This window comes from Lissotriton vulgaris, chromosome 10 (assembly GCF_964263255.1).
Source record: "Lissotriton vulgaris chromosome 10, aLisVul1.2, whole genome shotgun sequence".
Classification (NCBI taxonomy): Eukaryota; Metazoa; Chordata; class Amphibia; order Caudata; family Salamandridae; genus Lissotriton; species Lissotriton vulgaris.
Genome location: NC_141698.1, coordinates 696,682,043 through 696,706,049, shown reverse-complemented (window position 1 = coordinate 696,706,049; position 24,007 = coordinate 696,682,043).

Genomic DNA, 24,007 nt, shown 5'->3' with positions numbered 1-24,007 from the left:
CCCATGTCCACCTAAGATCCTCCATCTATTCCCAGAGATACTAAGCAAACAACTCCAAATACTTTTGAGAAAATAATACAGGCAAGCGTCTTCCCTGAAGACTGGAAAAGGGCATCTGTCACACCACTGTTGAAAAAGCCTAATCTGAAGTAATCAGGGTTCCCAAGGCCTACATGCTCCGTAGATAACCCACTTACACTCAAGAACTGTTGGCACGGAAACTGTAAAAGTCAAAGAACAAGTTTATTAAGACCCCATGGGGTGGTGGTACACTCATACAGCACCCTTCGGTAATGCAAGAGGTATCACACCGAACATCGGTGTGACCCCGTCTTTTATACAGTTTTCAGGTAATAAAGATAGGCGGCACAAAGTTACAACACATTATGTACATATATGGTCATGTTTTGGAACACAGCCAGCTCATTGGAGGGTTTACAACTCCGCTGGTCAGTTTGGCGGCACATTCCTGAGGGGTGACTGGTCAGTGGGGACTGCGCATGTACGAGCTTGACCAGTACTAAAAATAGCCTGTTGCTGGGCAAACTGAAGTGGTCAGTGGTACGGACAACGGACTAAAAGGCACGCTGGCCACGAGGCTGCTCATGATCTAAGATGGCCGCCGTAACATTCAAGATGGCGTTTTCATGTATAGCCAAGTTAACAGGAACACGTGTAGTTTCAGCTAATCGCTAACGCGGCCATGCCAATTACGACAGACGACCCTTTTAGCGTTTAGCTGAAGCTACCTCATAGTGAACATAATCAGGATGTTCGTCCTCAATATCTATTAACATTATTTGCGTCACTTCTTTATGAAGCATCATTTTGTCATGAGCAAGAGCTCATCTTGATGGTACACAAGCTGATAAGCACATAGAACATAAAGCTGGGCCACATTGGATACATAAGCACACAAAGAACAGTACCACTACAATGATACATAGAATCGTTAACAGTTTCCAGCCCCAAGCAGTAAGTATTGACCAGAACCATCCTGAAAGTGTCCAAGTTCCATTGTCCAGGTGTATTTCAGCTGCTATTTTATGCAGCTTCGATATGGCATCATAAACAGATGGCGAATTGTCAGGTATGCACACACAGCAGCTACTTCCGATAATTCTACATGCCCCCCCACGCTCAGCTAGAACTACATCCAACACCATCCTGTTTTGGAGCGTAACGATCCTAGAAATCTGAAGCTCCTCAGTAATATTCCCAAGTGCAGTTGCAGTATCATTTGCTACAGCCTCAACAACACGTGTCAATCGTCTTATTTTCCGACTGTTCAGTGCAGCCCCCACAAAGGAAAACAGTCCCAAATTGAAGTCCACATACTGCTGTAAGGCAGTATCGGTCTGGTCGATGTCATCCAGAACGACAGTCCGCTTAACTCTGTTCAGGTCAAAATCATGATACAGGACATAGTCATTGTGATACATCGGCGGGGCAATGAATACAGGGGGTAGTACAAACGATACATAACACGTGCCTAACCATCCCAATGGAAGCTGATGATAACCCTTCGTTCCACAAATGAAATACGTATTTCGAGATGCTACAAACGAGATGCCATTCGGACTATCAAAAGTAAGTGTGGTATTGCATTCACTTTTCCCTACCGCAATCGAACCTTTATTTCTTATACACAAATCGGCTTTAGTAGCAATAACATTAATGACATGTGAACTGGATAAATTGATATTTCGTTGATTGCTGTACACACGCGGGGCAGATATGTTATCGGGCCGGTACTCCTCCCATTCAAATCGAGTACCCTCAGCCCGTGGAAACCCATCCTTGTCATGGAAACATATTTTATTCAAACGAAAAAGCACCCCCCCTTTAGTTGGCCATCTCAGAGTAAAGAGGAGGGTGTACCAGGCGTTGCAAGATCCATTATGTGAGAACGGGAGTGGAATGAGTGGGGTGCCCCCTTTCTTCTGGTGCCCTGGCAACATCCCACACACCCAGCAATTAGAAGTATTAGTCATATTATGCGTGTGATGGAGAATCTGGATAAAACTGTTGTTCAGATACGTTTGCCGATGCCTTTCTTCATGGTAGGGTAAGGTAAAGTGAAAATGTTCAGATGGAGCCGGGGTAGTCGGCAGCAAATGTTCACGTACAGGTACCACAAGTTCAACTACCCAGGCTATTACGGCTATCACCACAATAGTCAAGACAAAGAGAATGGCACCTAGTATTCGTTTATCTCGTGATGCAGATGACGCCATAGTTCAGAAAAGTTCTTACAAAGTCTCAAATAGTTCAAATTGTTCACAAAGTCTCAAATACACATGTGTGTATACCTAAAAAAGAAAAATACGGTGCTGAGCTCCGAGGTAGCCGTTGTTTTCTTCTCCGGGCCAAGACGGGTGTCGCTACACTGGGCAGAACTGATCCCCCCCCCCTTGGAATTCCCGGTATCCGTTTCACAAACCTGGAGCGGTAACCAACCAGTCATGAAAAAAAAACCAAAAATCTTCTTATCGTGGCCGCAAATTGTAGCGCTCTCGTCCAGCAACAGCGTGGTCCGGGAAGGCTCCCTCAACTTCGGCCGACGTCACAGCTGGGCTCTTTTCTTTCTCCAGAATCTCTTTGTAGTCAGTCAACACAGCAGGAGTCACCAGATTAGGAGAGACACGACGGCAGTGTGTCGAGTGCACCCACCGCTTCCTGTTGGTCACTCGTACAGCGGTCCGGGTCGCCAGGAGGACCTGCTCGGGGCCCTTCCACCTCGGCTCCAAACTGCTCGCTCTCTCAAACGACCGAATCATGACATGGTCGCCGGGGCGCAGATCATGGCCCTCTCCAGTAGAGTTGTCAGGGAGCGCTTCTCGAACCTGTTGATGAATAGAAAGCAAATCATTTGTTAATCGTGCCAAATAATCGTTCATCATTATACAAGGCACATCATGTATCAATCGCGGCTTGGGCACCCCCCAGATATTCATAGGGCGACCAAACACCACCTCATATGGTGTGAGGCCAGTTCGTGAATGGGGTACTGATCTAAGAGAGAGCAGTGCTAGCGGCAAAGCATCAGGCCACTTCAACGACGTGGATGCCACAATCTTGGCCAATTTGAGTTTTAACGTAGCATTGTACCGCTCAACCAGACCTGCCGACTGAGGGTGGAACACAGCGTGGAACTTCTGCTGAATCCCTAACCCCTTCAGTACATACTCCACAATCTTCCCAACAAAATGAGGCCCATTATCGCTCCACAAAAATTTGCAAACTCCAAAGCGAGGAAAAAATTCCTTAAGCAACACCTTAGCCGTTGTTAGGGCTGTATTGTCTTTCGTGGGGAAGGCCTCAACCCATTTGCTAAAGGCACATACCACCACTAGGACGTACTTCAGGTTGTTGCAGCGCTCGAGTTGGATATAATCCATTTGGAGTACCTCAAATTGTGCAGAGGGTGGAACGAACCCTCCTTTCGGAGTATGGGTCCCCTTTCCAGGATTGTGTTGTAAACATACCAGGCAGGTCTGCACTACTCTCTTAGCAGTATTAGCAATCTCGGGATGTTCCCAGACTCGTGTTAACAGTCGAGTGATTGCAAGAGCTCCGACATGTGCCAATCCATGTGTCATCTGGACCATCGCCTGCAAGTAAGCTGCAGGCAATTTCCATTTTTCCATGTCCTTGCTTCTCCAACAACCCTCATCATCTAGTACCCCATATGCTGCCCATGCCGCAAGTTCTGATTCAGTAGCTGATTTCTGAATATCCAAGATTTCTGCTCTAGCATCGCTCCATCGCTCAGCCTGTGATTGTGTCACGTACATGGGGGAGTCAGTCCGAGACATAGCCGTTTGTCTCGCTATACTGTCTGCGAAGGCATTTCCTTGGCCCACTTTATCGGTGATCTTTTTATGGGCGCTACATTTGATTATCGCTACTTTCTCTGGGCAAAGCAACGCGTTTAAGAGATCACGCACCAGTTCTCCATGCATGATATGTACTCCGTGAGAAGTCAAAAACCCACGCTCTCTCCAGAGTAGCCCGAAGTCATGTGCTACTCCGAAGGCGTACCGGCTGTCTGTGTATATATTCACACATAGGCCAGCACTCAGTTCGCAGGCTCTTGTTAAAGCTATCAGCTCTGCTGCCTGAGCCGATTTCTGTGGTATTCGTGCTGTTTCTACCACTGTCTTAAGTGTCGTGATCGCATAGGCTGCGGAAGTCGTACCATCTGGCAGCCTCAAACACGATCCATCAACCCACAGTTCCCCATCCACATCTGGAAGTGGCATATCCTGTAAGTCGACACGACCCTTTGTCTGTTCCTCGGTCAGGAAAACACAGTCATGATGTTTTTCTTCCTGACCCTCCTCGACCGGATAGGGCAATAAAGTGGCAGGGTTCAGGGTAGGGCATCTTTTCAGTGTGATATGTGGCGCCAAAAGTGTAAGCTCATATCCTGTTAGCCGTGCACTCGTAAGATATTGGGTCTTTGTTTGATTTAACAGAGCATCTACTGCATGGGGAACTAGCACCAACAGTTTGTGTGATAACACGATTCCCTCACTCTGTCGTATGGCTACTGCTGTTGCTGCCACTGCTCGAAAACACCCAGGCAACCCTCGTGCTACAGGATCAAGAATGGCAGAGAAATACGCACATGGTCTCTACTTATCCCCGTGTGCTTGCACTAACACTGACAACGCACACCCATCGTTCTCGTGCACGTATAATGTAAAAAGTTTTGTATAATCTGGTGTACCTAACACGGGTGCAGAACAAAGAGCCTGTCTCAATTGTTCAAAAGCATTCTGACATTCATCTGTCCATTCAAGGGGCATTGGTGTGGCTTTGGACAGTAACGCTAGCAAAGGTTTTATAATGTGTGAAAACCCCATGATCCACTGTCTACAAAAGGACGTTAATCCTATGAAGGCACGTACATCTCTCTGTGTGCGGGGGACTGGTGTGTCTAAAATTGCTTGAATTCGATCAGATGTTAATGCACGCCCCTCCTTAGACAAAAGATGACCGAGGTAGGTCACCTTGGGTCTACAGTATTGGAGCTTTTTCTTCGAAACCTTATGATTGTTCTGTGCCAGAAAAGAAAGCAACGCAATCGTACTTTCTTCACATTGTGCATAAGAGTCTGCAGCAAGCAGAAGGTCATCCACGTACTGGATGAGGACAACGCCAGTCTGTAACTCAAAGGAATCAAGCTGTCTTTTCAAAGCCTGGCTGTAGATACTCGGGCTCTCAGTGTAACCTTGGGGAACACGACAAAATCTATACGATTTATTATTTAACGTGAAGCCAAACAAATATCTGCTATCAGGATGGACAGGGATGGAAAAGAACGCGTTTTTCAAATCAATTACACTAAAGGTCGTGGCCGTTGGTGGCACCAATGTAAGCAAGGTCGTGATGTCAGACACCACCGGGTATTGGGGAATGACAATTTTGTTAATCTCTCTCAAGTCAATAATAAACCGATAGACTTTGTCGTCAGTATCTCTCTTAAGGATCGGAAGAATAGGGCTGTTACAAACATTATAAGGAACCTCTTCCACCACTCCTGCAGTGATCAAATCCTGAACAATGTGTGTCAAGGCAATTTCACCTTCTCTCGAAATCTTATACTGTGGTACACGTGGTAGAGAGGCCCCCTACTTAACAGTAATGTGAATAGGTGGAATACGCATCTCTCCCACATCCGTATCTGAGATCGCCCATAACGTGTGCGGTAGAGAGGCCAAGGCGGGAATGTCTAATATAGTGCAAAACCTATCTGAATCAGGATAATTGTCATTCAAGATAACCCGCACTCCCTCAGGAGCGCACCGTATCGTTGCTCGAAAATATTTAAGCAAGTCAATGCCCAGGATATTATCTGGTGTATGGGGCAATAACAAAAATTGACCAAAACTGAAAAATTTGTCAAGACAAAGTGCAAGGGGTTTTGACAATGGGCTAGGGGAGGGTGTGCCATCGAACCCTACACATGTTATCATTTCGCCAGACAGGGGAGCCCTCGGAACCAATTTTTTTGACAAAGCGCTACGAGTAGCCCCTGTGTCGACTAGAAATTGATCAGTAGAACCCAGAATACCCGCGGTTACATATGGACCCTTCTGGTCTACCGGCACTTCAATTGATTCCGTACCCCATCCTACGCAGTCCTATGCATGCACATAATCCTGGTGTTCCACAGTTTCACCCTCCGATATCTGATATTGGTTTCGTCTATCAAACGTGTTTCGTTCGTCCTGGCCACGGCCACTTTCCTCAACCCTTCCACGATCACCACCACCACCTCTCGCCCCCGTATAGCTGCCTCTCGACCTACCACCTCCTCGGCCACGCTGACTACGCTGCTCACGAAGTACCGGACAATCGTCAGCCCAATGCCCAAACTCTTTACAATAGGCACATTGATCCTCCGCTATATCCATACGACCATACGACGTATTACCTCCGCCACGTCTACCTCTATCATACCCTCTACCCTGTGTTCCCCGAACCTGTGCCAACATCACCTTCGTTTTCAATTCTTTCGCCTTCTTATCAACACTTTCTTTAGCCTCCAACTCCTGCCGCTCATAATACTGAGCCATAGTTAACAAAGACGCAGGGGTCGCCGTGGCCCAGGAACTTTCACTCAATTTCAATCGCTTAGCAATCTCCGGTAGGAGATTAGCCACATACTCATCTACGAACAAATGCCTACCCGTATCGTCTGTTAAAGATTGACCACTGTAATCATGAAACGCCTCCTCGAAGCGTGTAAAGAAATCAGAAAACGTTTCATCAGGCTTTTGTTTGCACGAAGCTAACATGGTCCAATCAATCTTTTTAGAAGGAACAAGCGTTTTTAGTTTAGTCAGGAAAGCCGCCGGAAGGTCTAGAATCAGGTCACATGGCTTACATGCAGGTTCCCTATCTAAATCTGCTTGATTTATTTCTTTCCATGTCCCCCCCAGTATTGTTTCATCATTATTTTTACGAATTTGTCTCCACATATCAGGTGGAAGAATTAACCCGAAGAACAGATCTATATCAACAAGAGTCATCACACAAGACAAAATGGCCCCTTCCACCCCTTCGTAAAATGCCGCCGGATTTTTCCGTAGGTCAGGTAAAGAGTTTTTCAATGCCATAACATCTGCTCTATTCCAAGGAGTATACACCCAGTTATATATAAAATATCCCTTCGCATCCTTAGACAATTTATCATCATCTGTACCCTGCCCTTTAGGAGGGACATACAAAGGTGCGGCTTCATGCATAGGCATAACATGCAACGCAGAACTCTTATCTGAACCCCGGAGAGAACACTCCTTAGTCTGCACGTTAGACTCCGACCCGGACTCCTTTTGTTTCTTTTTCCGCTCCTCCCGCAATCTGGTGGTCTCATCTCGCAGCTGGACCAGTTGCTTGAAAAGGTCATCAACATCTGTAAGAGCAAATAAACCTTTATCCAGATTCTCACGATGAACTGACACAGCTTTAGATTCTAACGTATCTGAAAGTTGACGATACGCGGCAACAACTTCGTCCGCCAAAGTAGACAGAAAATACAGCAATTCCTGATCCGTCCAACTACCCCTTTCCGTAATCACCTCAGACTGAGAAACACAGTTCTTATTCACTTTACGAGCCCAACTACGTAAATGTGCGGACCTCTCCGCAGTAAACCTGAGAGCGGATACACCCTTCTTTTCCGGCTTATCCTGTCCATCATCTTCCGAATCTGCATCTGGAGCCGTAGGCGAAGCGTACAGAGGCGGTGACCGATCTAGCAATGAAAAATCATCAATTTCATTATTAAGGACAGGATAAAGCGGTCGGCGAATAGGAAATTGACCAGTCGTTTGCAATTTACGTTCCCGTTCCTCCCTCTCTCTTTTCTCCTGAGCCTCTTTCTCCTCAAGCTGTAAAGCCTTATCCCGAGCAGCCTTGCGCTGCTCTTTGTCCGCCAAGGCAACCTCACGCTTCATTCGTTCACGCACCGCTTTCTCCCACATTCGCACACAATCAAACATATTTTGTCTAGACCTGCGTTGAAACAAACATTGTTCCACAAACTGTACTTTACGTAAATCGAACGACCCATGTAGAGGCCATTGCAATTCAGGATCAGATTTGGTGTACTTATGCCATAATTTGCTGTACATTATAGGGGGAAGGCCAAATTTGATATACATATCCCTGTTTGGTGTTCCTTCTGGGGGAGCCGGCTGTGCTTCTGCTAACCTAATTGTGGTACCATTTCCAAGACAGCACATCCCTCGGAGTGTGCTTAAGACAGGCATGTTCAAAAGGTATCACGAAAGCGTGACACCGTATAAAATGGCACTTACAGTACTTCACACAAATGTGCCGCTCAGAGGAAAAAAAACAAAGTTAGAGAAACATCTCTACATGCCTGCCTATGTGAAGTGCACTACACATATAGATTCAAAGTTCACAAATTCACAAACGTTAGCTAACTCAAATCAAAATCATAGGTCATAGAACTCCGGCAAGCGTCCGAAGACTACCTTACCGATCACAAATCATAGAACTTCAGTAAGCGTCCGAAGACTACCGTACCGAACACAAATCATAGAACTTCAGCAAGCGTCCGAAGACTACCTTACCGAACACAAATCTTACCCAAAATCTCAAATGTCCAGATTCCAACTGCCAAGGTCTTGTGATCAAATCAGCCAAACAGCACTTTCCCAGCAACGCAGACGATCGGAAACTCAGTCGGAGACCGGCGCCACCTGGAAGATCAGATCAGAAGGAAAGGAAGAAACACCATGGGTGCCAAGACTCGGGTCACTCAGTGGCAGCGCGCGTCCATGGCGAGTTTCCAAGCCTTCGTCACGACCTCTCCTTCGGGCATCCGAGTCGCCGATGAGTCCCTTCGTGGTCGCCAATTTGAAGTAATCAGGGTTCCCAAGGCCTACATGCTCCGTAGATAACCCACTTACACTCAAGAACTGTTGGCACGGAAACTGTAAAAGTCAAAGAACAAGTTTATTAAGACCCCATGGGGTGGTGGTACACTCATACAGCACCCTTCGGTAATGCAAGAGGTATCACACCGAACATCGGTGTGACCCCGTCTTTTATACAGTTTTCAGGTAATAAAGATAGGCGGCACAAAGTTACAACACATTATGTACATATATGGTCATGTTTTGGAACACAGCCAGCTCATTGGAGGGTTTACAACTCCGCTGGTCAGTTTGGCGGCACATTCCTGAGGGGTGACTGGTCAGTGGGGACTGCGCATGTACGAGCTTGACCAGTACTAAAAATAGCCTGTTGCTGGGCAAACTGAAGTGGTCAGTGGTACGGACAACGGACTAAAAGGCACGCTGGCCACGAGGCTGCTCATGATCTAAGATGGCCGCCGTAACATTCAAGATGGCGTTTTCATGTATAGCCAAGTTAACAGGAACACGTGTAGTTTCAGCTAATCGCTAACGCGGCCATGCCAATTACGACAAATCTAGATCCCCTAGACCCAGCCAACTATAAGCCTATATCAAAAATACCATTCCCGGCTAAAGTGCTGGGAAAAATTCTAAACTCACAGCTGACAGGGTTCCTCAGGTCTGCGCACGCCCTAGACCACTCACAGTTTTCGTTTAGGGAAGAACACGGGACCGAAACAGCATCGATCATGGCGGTGGAAGAGCTCTGGAGTGTACTGGATACAGGGGGAAAGACTGCCTTGATTCTGCTAGATATATCGGCAGCCTTCGATACTGTCAACCATGATATACTCCTGGCTCGCCTTGCTGCTCTGGGTGTCCATGGCTCTGCACTTGTTCTAATGGCTTCATTACTATAAGATAGAACCTTCAGCGTTAAAACAGGGGACTGTACCTCTAAACCCTTTAAATCCCCATAGGGGGTGCCACAGGGCTCCTCCTTAAGCCCCACCCTTTTTAACATATACGTAGCCCCTTTAGCCTCCATCATTAGAAACTGTGGGTTCCTTCCTGTCTCCTACGCCGATGACACACAAATAGTGGTGTCCATCTCTAACAACCTTGATGAAACAGCGGAGAGGTTCAGGAAATGCCTGAAACAAGTAAATGATTGGATGCAAACAAATTGTTTGAAATTAAATGGCAATAAATCGGAGGTAATGCTAATTGGCATAAAATACAATATCTGGTCACAGAAATGGTGGCCGGACTGTCTGGGCCCTTGCCCATTGCCAGTGGATAAAGTCAAGAATTTGGGGTTCATGCTTGATGATAAACTTACATTCCTTGCCCAGACAAACAAACTGACTTCCTCGGGTGGCACACCTTGAAACTGATAAAAAAGCTACTGCCGTTCATCCCCTTAGACACCCGCAAAACCTTGGTAACCATGCTAGCCCTGTCAAGACTTGATTATGGAAACGCCTTATTTGCAGGGATTCAGAAGCAAATATTGCTAAAACTACAACGACTACAAAATGCAGCCGCCAGGCTGATTCTGGACATCCCCAAGTCTGAACCAGTAGCCCACAGACTTAGGAGTCTACACTGGCTTACAATTGAGAAAAGGGTGCACTTCAAATCAGCTTGCCTGGCCTGTAAGGCCCTTCACGGGATTGGCTCCCTTTTTCTAAAACAGAACTTAAAACAATTTGAACCAACAAGAAACCTCCGATCTAGCAAAGCAAAACTAATCAAAACCCCTAGATTTAAACTACTATAATGAGGGGGGTGAGAAGTTTTGTGCTGCATGCCAGGACATGGAATCTGTTGCCTCTCTCAGTAAAGAGTAGTCCTTCACTTCCAGTGTTCAGGAAAGCTGTAAAAACCTGGCTCTTCTCGGTCTAGGCGTTCCTCCAGCTCGGCCGGGCTAGACTCTGTACATTCTATACAGCGCCAAGACGCCCCGGGGCCTTTGCGCGCTCTACAAATCTTCAAATCAATCCATCAATCAATCAATGTAATGGGCTCTAAGTGTATTTTGTAAACTCCTCGATCGGCCCAAAATGCTCAACTATAATGTCTGAACCAAATACAATCTTAAAACACAGCTCCACACTTTCTTTCACCTTATGATTAATTCTAAATCACGATTAATATAGGTTAACCATTAATACCAAACAGTATATATTAGTTAACATATGAAGTCTATTAGGAGACGCATTACCTCAACGTGGCCAGCGCTCCCTGTTTAAACCTTCAGAGCTCTTATGAAGAATAAAGCATTTATTCCCATTATTATTACATTCTTCAAGGTGTCTGATCTCCTCCATGAAGAGGAGAGATGATTTCCAGGAAGAGGGAGGCATAATCTTTAATTGGCTATTATAAGAACTGTTTGATATAAAGGAGAAAAAAGTCATGTGGAGTCTCAAACACCATAATCAGACCGCACTGCGTGCCTTTGTCTGTCAGGCCACAGAGAACATGATATGTGATCTCACAACAGGAGCAATAAAAACCTTTGAAAGGCTGGAGAACTGACGACGCTCAGCATTAGCTATATCAATTTCAGCAGCTGTTCATAATTCCAATTTATGTGCTGGAAAAAAAGGGAAAATACAAACAGTTCACCCCCTATCCCTGTGCCTCTTTTGTGAGATCAGGATAGCCGTAACCCCTCTATTATTGTGTTTGTCTTGGGCGCCACATGCACACATATAATAACCCTCCTTGTTCCCCATTTTCGTCCAATGTTTCTGCATTCTCAGCCCAGGAGCTACAACGCCACGCAGAGAGAAGAGAAGCACGGCTTAATTGAAAACTTGAGCTGTGATATAAACACAATGTGTTCCAAGAATAAAGAGATCAAAATGGCATCTTTTTCTATTGTAGCACTCTACGAATGGCACGATCCTCTGCTTGGCTTGAGAGTGCAGACCTTTAGAAAAATGCTGTTTATTCACTCTAATTCTCTTCCTGCTCACTGAACCAGGCAATGACTCAATTTTCACCCAGGTTTCATTGCAATAAAGCTGTAATGTTTTACATTTCAAGGATATCAATTCTTTTTCTGTCATTGTGTCCGTGTAGTAGTAAGTAACATGGATCATTTAACTTGTTAGATCAAATTACATGGTTGAACTCATCAATGAAAACTGCATTTACAGAACTATGTTTGAGCATGTAATTGTCTGAAAGCATAACATTTTCTCAATACAGCACATGCATGGCGTCATATATAGACACTTATTGAGTACAGTCAAAATACTATGACTACAGTTACAAGAAGCGTGGACCCCTAGTGTAATGTTCCCCCAATTATAACTAACTTGATGTTCCTGCACCTGGAGGCCTGATTTTACTAGTCTGGCCAGCAAGTTCCTGTTGATTACACAAAAGTTGTTCTGCCAGTAGCTTGAGATGGACACTTAAAAGAGAACCACATAGAACCTGTTCAGAACTTCGAGACAGTGAATCCACTCCCATGGCTAGAAGTTGTGTATAAAGTTGTGTATGCAGGTGGGATCCAAGCCACCCCACGTAGATCCTGTTGAAAGTTCTTCAAGACCAAGGAAGGGAGCGCTCTGCAGAGTATTCAATGGACTACTGTGTGACCAGTGCTGGTTCTGCTTGCCAGCCAGCCTCTCAGAGGTGAGGGGGCAGCACAGGAAGTCTGCATTTTCTGCTGGAGCAGTTGAAGGTCTTCCTGAGTGCCTAGAAGCCTGTCTGCCAGCTGACGAGTCTGCTTGGCCCTGCAGGATGAGAGACTGTCAAGGGACATCCAATGGAACTTGAGTGCATGACAGCTTGCTAGGAGCGACCTGTGCTACAGAGGGACCTCCTGGTCTCTCAAATCTGGTTCTGAAGAGAACCGCTCTAAGCCAGTTTCTGTTTCAACCCAGTCAGGGCTGCCTAATTCAGCCTAGTCATGCAGCATCTGCCATGTTGATGGCATCGTCCCCATCAATCCTACAACTGCCTGCTCCAGTCGGGATGGGTCTGTTCCTGACATGTTGACAACTTTGGCCTGATGGGGGCTACAACCACCTTCTTCGGCATGACTGGGGCGGCATCAATCTTGTAAACAATATTCGGCCAATCAGGGCTACAACTGCCTGAATCGAGCTGGTAGGGATAGAACTTGCCGGAGATAAAAGCAGCAACAGCAGCCCTGGCCACATATATGCTCAATGTCCTCTGTAGAACAAAGCTAAAGCCTGTCACAGAGACGCAGGCATGGCAGCGGCCCCAGAGGTATTCCTCACTCCCTGTGGGCCTGTCTACAGAAGAAATATGTGGCTTAAGGATATGCTCTAGATTGGGGGGGGGGGGGAGGGGGGTCGCACCATGAACTATCGCATTACCTCCGCCACCACCAGGATTAAGAAACTCAAAATAAAGCAAAGTGATTGTGCATATGACTTGTGCCTGACATTCAAGACTGCACATATAATTTATTGATTCTTTTACCATAATTACTGGAGGTAATTACTGGAGTCACCCAGGGAGAGTTTATCATGGTGGGTGCTTAAAGGTTGTAGTGACACAAGGAAAAAAGTGCCACTAAGATCAATTAGCTGTGTTGTAAGTTAAATTGTGCAACATTTAGCATAGCTGTATTATTAAAAAGCATGTTAGTTTTCTAAATGACACACACTGGTTAGAATGTTGAAGTTATTGTGTCTTATAGTTCATTGGTGAGTTCTGAGCTGATGCATGGCTCATTCCCTCCCTGGAAAAGCTGTACTTGCCTCAGACATCACAGCTGGGGCCCCATAGCTCCTGTCTGCCCGGTGGTCCCACAAATGATACCTGACATAATATTTTATAAAAAAATTAACCTGTATGTGGTGCTAATTCTGTAGTTCATGATTTGGGCTACATCATCTTTAGAATTAAGAGATTCTCCGATAAGATGATCAGACTCCTAAAACCCCACTCCATTGTTCTATCCACTATTAAAGAAAAAACCTTAACTAAAACATTGTGGGTACCAGGGTGGCTCAAAGAATGGTCCTATGAAAAAAGGTGGATGAAAATTGTCTCTTTACAATGTATATTACTCTAACTTTTTCAAGGATAAATTGCAAACATTCAGGGGTCTGCCTCAATGACGGTGATTCCGATTAATAAATGGTTGCTGGAACCTTCAGATTCAGAAAGGAGCGCTTCATGATTTGCATGGATACCTTCCCTAGTTATAGGAGCAGTCTTTCTTTACCAAAACTAAATATAAACATCAGGCAATGCACCCACTAGTTTGAGAAATGTCAGTTCCACCTCAAATGCAGGGGACCTGTACATGCATACAGAAAGGGATATAATGGAAACTCCACCGAGGAGAGCACAGTTTTGAACTATGTCAGCACATAATACCTGTTCAACATAAGCAGTTTCAAGGGCATTGGGGTACTGTACATGTGATACACCACTCTGTAGTTCACAGGACAAACATTGAGATACACTATCACCTGCCCTTTTCTTGTGTTTTACTAAGATAAAATTCCCATCGTGGTTAGTTTAACATTGTTTATATGCATAGTCAATATTTCGTTCTGTATGAAGTGGCATTCTTTCACCTTTTCTTAAATGTACTGTGCAGAAGTTCCCGAGCTTGGGTCAATGTGAAGATGAAGACTGATATTAAAGGTTGGTGCCGGTCAGATGGGATATACTTAAGTGGAAATTTTGGTGGTAGATATTTAAATTGGCAATGGGATTCAAGAGGTGGTAGCTACAGGGGTGTATGGTGTGGCAGACAATAGCAGTGGCATATCAAGATTGATGATTGATATGGCCTCTCCAGAGTTAAACAGTGAATAGAAGTATTGGAATCCTTGATGGAGTTTGGATATTTCTCTTATACTAGTCACACCCTGGAAGACTTGATAAGTGGCATTCTGATAACAAGCCATGCCATCTGTGCATAATTGAGGAGACTATATCAGATTAGCTCCAAGAGTGAAGGTCCCTCATTGTTGATCCCCTATATCATCTGCTTCACTTTTCCTTTGACCTGGACATCCCCCCTATATTCAGACCTATCTGTTCTAGGTAGCCCCTGATGTAAAGCACGTAAGACCGTAACTCCTCTCTCTTGCATCTATTTCTTATATCTTAACTTGTGCTCCCCTGTCCTTCCCCCTACCTCACACAGGTAGGCAGATAATGCACACATGCTGCCTATCTAATAACGTATTACACTTCCTAACACACATTACACGTAAAATTACTTAAACTACACCCAATCAACCAACTTAGAAACACACAATATTTATATATGTAGTGGAATATTAGTGGTTCACTTCCTCCCACTTGTAGTAGCTGGTGCATTGCATGAGCTGTAATATGTGATTGTTATTACTTATACCAACAAAGTTGATATTTTTTTAATGATATTAAAATACTTAGATAAATATTTTTTTTTTAATGAAAATGTAATACTTTAGTCATTCAAAATGTTCCGCCATTTACTTTTCTATTTTTTTCCTGTGTGGTAAAAGTGTTGCCTCTAATGATTGGCCGTATGTGGAGCTTGACATACTACACGACTTGACCTAAGTAGGCTTGATACTTTTTTATCAGTAGTAATACTATAGTAGATTTAGTCTTAACTTTTGTGACAAACAAGTGCTTTACTCTTTTATGGGTGTGGTTAAATATTTGCATGTACAGCCCAGAATCCCTATTTAAATTTTCGGAACTTCACTAAACCTCACCTTTTAGTACTTAATTAATAGTCCACATTTTCAAGTCACTCCACCGTGGCCCTCCCCTATTTACTACATATGTGAGGAAACCACAGCACTCATAACAGTGATGTCTGCACATAAGAGATAGGACAGGCAGATGCGAAGAGATTTGTGAATGGAATTTGTAAGTGTCAGGAAGGAATACTACTGTTGTACTACTTCCTGTACTCAAAAGGCCCTTGTGTATTGACTCCTGAGTACCTACATTCCTCTCTACACCTCGAGAGAGGTGGATGTGGGTTGCCCAATAATTATTTATTTGCATGTGCAGGTAAAATGAGGGGCGGAATCACCTTGCAAGCACAGTCACTCTTTATGCCAAAGTTTTGCTTTTTGCTTTAATTCAATTTTGTGAGACCCCCCCCCATACCAATAGCTTTTCCAGTACCTATTATCATTCACATATTGTGCAGAGAAGACAACCCCATATCTATCCCAAGAGCCCGAATGTCAGAAGAAAAGGCCCTGAGACTCACAAGGGGTCCCCTAATTTTGCTCTGCTATGTACCAATATGTTGTGGGCTACCAATCGAGCCTCATTGCATAAAGAGCTCTTGCATGATTCTACGGGGAGTCTTCATGCTTGTGCTCTCACACATTCATTGCTCCACTGGACCAGACTGCTGTCTACCCCCTGCAATACCTAGTTCGGTCCTGCCTGATGTGGAACCATTGACCAGGAGTCGCTAGGACCCCATATCATGAGATATATCTTTTTAAGGAATCAGCCAACCCCTATCCTACATTAGGAGATTCATGTTTTTCCAGATACCTTAACATTCCACTGTGATTTCTGAGGCTTTTGATTCTGCTGTGTTATAATATTCTTTTCCTTACCGGCAGCTTGCCTTATTTATGATTCATGGTTCTGTATATTTCCTGCTGGCCATGGTTATAAACAGTGAATACAGAAGTGACACATTTGGTAGAACGATTATGATCTCTGTTCTCCTTCGTTTACAAGCCACTATCAGTGCGTGATTGCAAACAGTATATAGTGCGCTTAACTTAGATGCTTACTGTTGCAATGGAGGGTTATTGTGCTGTTTGGTTACTTTCTTCAATTTGTGTGCTTAAACATGTTTGCTACTATTTTTGTAGTACTTATATTCTTTTATATAAAATAACAACTCCATATGTTTTTTATAACCCTACTGATTATCTTCTATTGTCCTCAGACTTAGTAGTCAAAACTCATTAGGTGCATTAGGCCTTGACTACACAAGCAAGTTACCCTACTATAAAGAAGACTGACATAAAGTTTGATAAACACATAGGGCCTTATTTATGAAGAACTTGCGCCGCCGGTGCGTCACTTTTAACATGAGAAAAAGTGACGCATTGGCGGCGCAAGTGCTTCATAAATAAGGCCCTATGGGCCTGAGTATGAGGGGTCATTAATTTAGGATCCCTGCGTAAACCCCTGCTTGCGCACGGGCTGGAATTAGGAATTGAGTGTTATTTAATTGACGCGTTAAATACTTCAACCTTCGTTAAATTTCGGCAGGTCTAACCTTTAACATGGGACAACATTAGGTATTTAAGGTATCATGCAGATTTTGGTGTGTTAAATGCCAAAATCCATATGTTTTCCTCCATGAACTCGTAATATGAGGTATATATCTAAGTCGACAAACAACACCTTAACTCGTAATCAGGCAGATAATACATGATTATGAGGATAGCAACATTTTAATAATAATAAGTTGCACATTCTTCAGCCGGGAGATGGAGCACCATTTCCTGGCAGATCTGAAATGGTTAAGCTAGAGTTGGCGCTAACAACACATGTTGTACCTACGTCTTCCATACATACAATTGATGAGTTTATGGAAACATATATGTGATACACATAAAATAGAAATATTCATATCACCCACTGTGGAATTTTACAAAGCACCTGGGTACACATGTAAATAAACGCGTATTGTCAGTTCTGTGGTGCCTTCTGCAGGGAGTTATTCAGCCTCTGAACTGAAAGCTCTTGCTGAGGGGAGCTTAGATGTGTGGATGTGCTAAGTGTACTCTTACTGGTTGTGTGAGCAGCAGATGGTTGGACACCTTAAGTGTGCTTAAGGAGGAATGCAAAGCCGGTAAAATGTTGATGCGATTTTTGAAGTTTCTTTTATGTGTATACCCAGGTTAAAGAGCTGCAATTATGTCCCAGAGCTGGCTAGTTGTGACTGTCAACGGCAGATCAGTTCTGTGTATAATGACAATAATCTAGTTAATATCATAATGGCATGTGATTCTACTAATTTCAAATATTTTGCCAACTGACACACCTAAAAATTAATTTAGCACATATATCGGTCCTCTGAATTCTGTTGAAATACATTAACATTTACATTTTTCTTCCATAGATCTACAAACAAGGTAAGTTGGCCTTACCAAAATGTTTAAATATGTGCCTTCTGCCTAATAATACATACAGTTAAAGTGCATAAAAAACATGACAGAATATCCACCACTTGTATTTCTCTTTAGCCATCCAGCATCAGATGTTTCTGTGATATATAAACCTATAGCTGAACAGATTTGCATGCTTAGATGGAAAGCATATGTATAATACTTTCACACAGTGCAACGCAGCCAGCCACCTTGCTGCACTGCATGCAAGGGAGAGGGCAGGAATGCACTGTATTTGACATCATATGGTGCATTCATGTCCTTTCCTTATTCTGTCACACTTTGGACTGCCTAGCACCAATGCCAGCACCTTTGCCCCATGATGCAAAGGTGCCTGCGTTGTAAGCAGAATTGTTTTTGTGCAGGAAGGGACACCTTCCTGGCCAAAAACAATCCTGAGAGGCATTTTCCTATTTCTATGTCTGCAGCAGAATGTAGCACACATGGAAAGAAGAGAAAATTAGAAGAAATAAAGATATTTCTCCTCAGTATGCCTCCCCCGGTGAGTTGTAGCATTTTGACACATTGCCTGGTATACCACTAATGGTTAATCTTGGAATGTGCCAGAATTCATGGGTGGATGCGTGAGAACAACCACGCTTCACCAACAGAACACCTCCCTGGGACAGAGTAATGCAAGGGTGTGATTTACACTGCCTTGCATTACTCAGATGTATCAAGCCATGCAAGGCCACGTAAAGTGGCCTTGAGTGGCTTGATAAATCTGACTTTAGTGTTGCGTCACCTTTCAGCCCCCTTTCATGGTGCAATTGTTATTGTTAACTACAGCTTATATAGCGCCAAATCACCGTCAGGTCTCTAGGCGCTTTTGACAGAAGAGGACGATATTTAGCAGAGTGGATAAAAAGGGAAAAGATGCATAGGGCTGTGGCACTAAGCGGTGCTTAAGGCTTCCCTGAACACGAGTGTTTTTAGAGACTTCCTGAAATGCAACAGATCAGATTCCTTACGAAGAGACTCTGGAAGTTTATTCCAGATCTGTGGAACCATCACTGAAAAGGATCTGCCACCCTTCGTTGTTAATTTGTAGCGGGGACAGGACAGCAGTTGAGTTTTCGAGGACCTTAATGAACGTGTGGGGTTATAAACCCCTAGGCGTTCTTTAATATAGGCAGGTGCTTGGCCATAGACTGCCTTATGGGCGATGCATAGACTTTTGAACTCCACCCGTTGTGTTATGGGGAGCTAATGTAGCTTACACTGTAATGGAGATGCATGAGTCCGTCTAGGTAGCCTAAAAATCAGCCTAGCTGTGTCGTTCAGGACTACCTGTAGCCTGTTAATCAATGTTTTGGGCAGACCCAAATACAGGGCATTCCCATAATCTAATCTTGAAATTATTGTGGCAGAAACAATTGTATGAAGCGTGGAAGAGGAACGGAGAGGGACTAGCTTACGTAGCTGTCTATTTAAATTTGTGCAGGTCCCAACCACGGAGGAGATCTGGCTGGCCATTGACAGTTTATGGTCGATTTTTATGCCTAGACTTTTTACATTAGAGCATGGTTTCGGGGTGGGGCCAAGATCTTGAGGCCAAAACAAGTCACCCCAGGGGGAGGCTTCCTTTGAAACCACCAAGATCTCCGTTTTGTCTAGATTGATCTTCAGCGAATTCGCTGTCATCCAGCTCACCGTATGTCTAAGAATTTTTTGAGCATGGGTCTGTGCAGATGCCGTGTTGTCAATACTAAGTAACAATTGAGTATCGTCGGCATAGTTGAAAGTTTTACAGCCCATCCTTACCAAGCAGTCGATTAAGGGCTGCAGATAAAGGTTGAAAAAAAGTGGGGACAAAGCAGATCCCTGAGGGACTCCGCACTTCAGGGTACCCAAATCTGATATACAGTCCCCCAATTGAATCCTTTGAGTTCTCCCAGAAAGAAAGGATTTTAGCCATTTATAGGCTATGTCTTGTATCCCGAAAGCGGCCAGTCTGTCCAAGAGCAGGGTGTGGCTGACAGTATCGAATGCCGCTGACAGGTCTAATAATATCAGGGCACTCGGCTTCTTACTGTCAGCCATACCTCTGAGCTCATCCAGCACTGAAAGCATCACCAATTCAGTGCTGTGGTGTGCCCAAAACCCCGCCTGGTGCTCCTGGAGTAGATGGTGTGACTCCAAGAATGATGAGAGAGATATCAAGACGTGTTGTTCCAGAATCTTGAACAGAAAAGGTAGCTGGGATATAGGCCAATAATTTTTTGGGTTGGTGGGATCTGCCCCCAGCTTTTTTATTAGGAGTCTAACTCGAGCTTCTTTAAAACTGGAAGGAAGTTGGCCAATATCTAATGAATTGTTTAGTAGGGAGACAAAATGACTCTCTAAAGTAGGGAGCGCCAGGCGAAAAATGCTGGTGGGACATGGGTCTGCTGGAGAGCCTGACTTAGTTCTGTTCATAAGCTGTCCTAAGACTGTAGAGTCAATCAGAGGGAACTTAGAAATGGTATAAACTGGAGGGGGGTTTGAGGATGGGAAAACGAAGGGTGACTACTGGAGGTATTCTTGATGTCAGACAGAATAGTTTCTACCTTATCCAGAAAGTAGTGTTGAAAGGTGTTACAATCTATCAGGGATTTTGATTTTTCTACTTTCTTGCTCAATTCTGTTAGGATCTTAAAGGTTTCTTTCTGAAGATTCTCTGCGTTGTTAATTCGGGATTCATAATACTCAGCTTTTGCTGACAGAATACAATTTTTATATAGTTTAAGAAATGTTTTATAATGATCCCTATCTATGGGATCATTTGTTTTCCTCCAGCGTCTCTCTAAATGGCGGAGCTTTTTTTGTGTTCCCTCAAGGAAGGATTAAACCATGGGGCACCTTTTACTGCTCTGTTTATCTTTTGATTTCTTTTGGGTGCAATTTGATCAATGGCCTGACTAAGATTTTGCATCACGTTCGCATGTTCCTGGTCTAGACCTCCATGCGTATCATGTAGCTGTATATTTTTAAGGAGGGTATCCGTCAAAGTTTCTGAATCAATTTTCCTCCATTGACGCACTTTTTTTATTTTTGGGGGTAGTAGTTGAGACAGGTACCCATCTATTGGGATATTGCTATTTATCAGGTAGTGGTCTGACCAAATACAAGGTAGAACACCTGTTAGAGCTACATCCGGATCTGAGGTCCAGATTAGATCGAGGGTATGGCCTTTATCATGTGTGGATACCTCTACTAATTGTTGGAGCCCAAGTGTGGTCATGGTGGTTTCCAACTGTCGAGTTGCTACATCCTTAAACATTTTGTCCCAATGGACATTAAAATCACCTGTTATTAAAACCTTATGATAGCATGTACAGATATCTGAAATGAGGGGGGCCAGTAAGTCATTAAACAAAGAAGTAGATTTTGGGGGACGATAGACCGTAAGAACAACAAGACAAGTGTTTCTCAAAGTAATCTTCACCCAAAGTATATCAGCTAAATCGACTGTTTCTGCCATTAGTTTGGTGACAGTTAGATGTTTTTTAAATAAAATTGCCACGCCTCCTCCTCGGGCGTTATCTGCACGATTATGCCACATGGCATCATATTCGTTTGGGAGGGCGGCTATGATGTCGGGTAGGGAGCTGTCGCCCAGCCATGTTTCTGTAAGGGTTAGGACATCTATGTCATCATTCTGAAGAAGAGTAAAAATTTCAAGGTGATGTTTTTGTAACGATCTAGTGTTCAAGCTAGTTAGCTTCAGACTGGGATGATTCACAGGCAAGCTCCTATTACTACACAGAATGCCAGTCTCTTTTAGCTAAGTCAGAATAGTTGATGTTAAAGTAAGATTGCTAGAGTCTAGCCGGTGTAGCTCACCTGGGGAATATGCCAGTCGACAATCAGGGGGGCGGGCCCTGTTCCAGGTAGTGTCCGGACGGAAGCAGATGGCAGGACTCTGGCACGACTCTGGCGCAGGTCCGGCGCGTCCGCTGTACGCCTCCGCTGCGCGGAGGCATGACCGTCTCCTTTTAAGCGCAAATAGAGCGCGTCCCCGTGATAAACTCACACCCAATATGGCCGCCGTTGAACACACGCCAAACTGGGAACCAGCCTCAGCGTCGATACTCGGCCGAGAGCGGTCCAGTGGCGAAAGGAGGGGGGAGAGGTCACAAAGCACCAGGTAATCAAGTAAAATCTTGGCAGCGCAACACTGTGATAAATCTGGCCAACAGACTCCGGAACCTTAAAGCAACCTTGTTTTCTAGATACAACCTCTTATCCAAATGTATTACCTTGATTTTGAAGTTTGTAATCAAGAGAGCAGGTATGGTGGCATATGAAGAATACTAACAAACAAGCTTAGTGCTATTTAAGCCTTAGAACTCAACTTAGCAAGCTCTACTGGTCATGAAAGGCCCGCTCCAGCATAAAAGGCCCATGGCGAGGGTCTCTTCCAAGCGAGCAGGCCTTCAATGCCCGATAGAGCCTGCTATGAAGGGCTATTTGGCTATTAGAGCACTCTACCCCAGATGGCAGAATGTTCTAGTTTGTAAAACAAGGGCCTCATGGAGCTTGAGGGGGTTGAAATCCCCTCAGCTCCATGAATCTTTTGTTCCCAGTGACAGCTGTGAACACACCTTGGAATGTTGATGCTTAGGGCTTCTAGCGGTCATTAGAAGCCAGTAGCACTCCATTGTTTTCAATGGAGCTCTCAAAATTCCAATGTTCTACTAAATAGGTTTACTATATGCCAAAACTGCTATGTAAACTGGACAGCTTTAAATTAATAGTACACAAAGAAGAGTGATCCTGAACAGGAACCCAGGCAAACAAATCATTTTACCTGTTAAAAAGTTTAGTGCTGAATTTTTAAAGTTCAAATGGTCAAAATTCAAAACAATATAATGTGACAAATTGGTGACAATGGCTAGCAGCAGATCAGGAAAACACTGAATAAGGGAAAGAAAAGTCAGGAAGTAAGAGGAGAAAGCTAGAAGAAGTACAGGGGAGAGGTTGATGCTGCAGTAAAAAAAATAAAGCAATATTTGACAAAGCCAATAGGTCTCGCCTAAGCAAGAGCTACTGGAATTGCCAATATGTGTAAGCCATGTTGTACACCAGCGTGACTGCTGATCGGCATGGCTAAAGGTAAGGGGGTAAAGAAGAGTAGACTGTCGTAAAGTGGAGTAGAATGGAGTATTATGGAGAGGCTTAGAGTGGTGTAGAGCAGAGTTGAATGGTGTGGAGTGGAGTGTCATGAAGTGACATGGAGTAGTGTAGAGTGTTATGGAGTGTCATGGAGGGAGTAGAGTGTCATAGAGTGGAAGGGTGTAGAGTGGAGTATATAGAGTATCAGAGTGGAGTAGAGTTTTGTAGAATGGAGTGGCATAGACTGTTGTGGAGTGATGTAAAGCAGAGTGAAATGGCATAGTGGCAGTTGCAAAGAGCGGAGTAGAATCTTGTAGAGTACAGTGATGTAGAGAAGAGAGAATTGACAAGTGGAAAAGGGTAAGATAGTGAAATGGTAAAAAGTAGAGTAGAGTGTTGAAGAGTGGAGTGACATTGAGTGGAGTGGAGTGGTGCAGAGTGGAGCAGTGGAGTAGAGTGGAGTAGTGTGTCATAGAATAGAGTGGAGTAAAGTGGCATGGAGTGGCATAGAGGAAGTTGTGTAGAGCATTGTAGAGTGGAATAGTGCAATAAAGTGGAAAAGAGTGGTGTAGAGTGTTGCACAGTGTAGCTGCATGGAATGGAGTAGAGTGTCATTAACTTGAGTAGAGTTTAATGGAGTAGAGCATCATAGTGGAGTGTTGTGGAGTGTTTTTAATTATATTAATTATGTTTGTGTCAATTCATAACAATTAATATTGTTTTAAATATTTATGTTCTTTATTTTTTTCAAAATGTCAAACTTAAGACATTTAGGGCCTGATTCACAAAAGTAATCTAAGACAAAACCCTAACTTTACAAATTTTGGTGTTCACAAAAGGCATTTA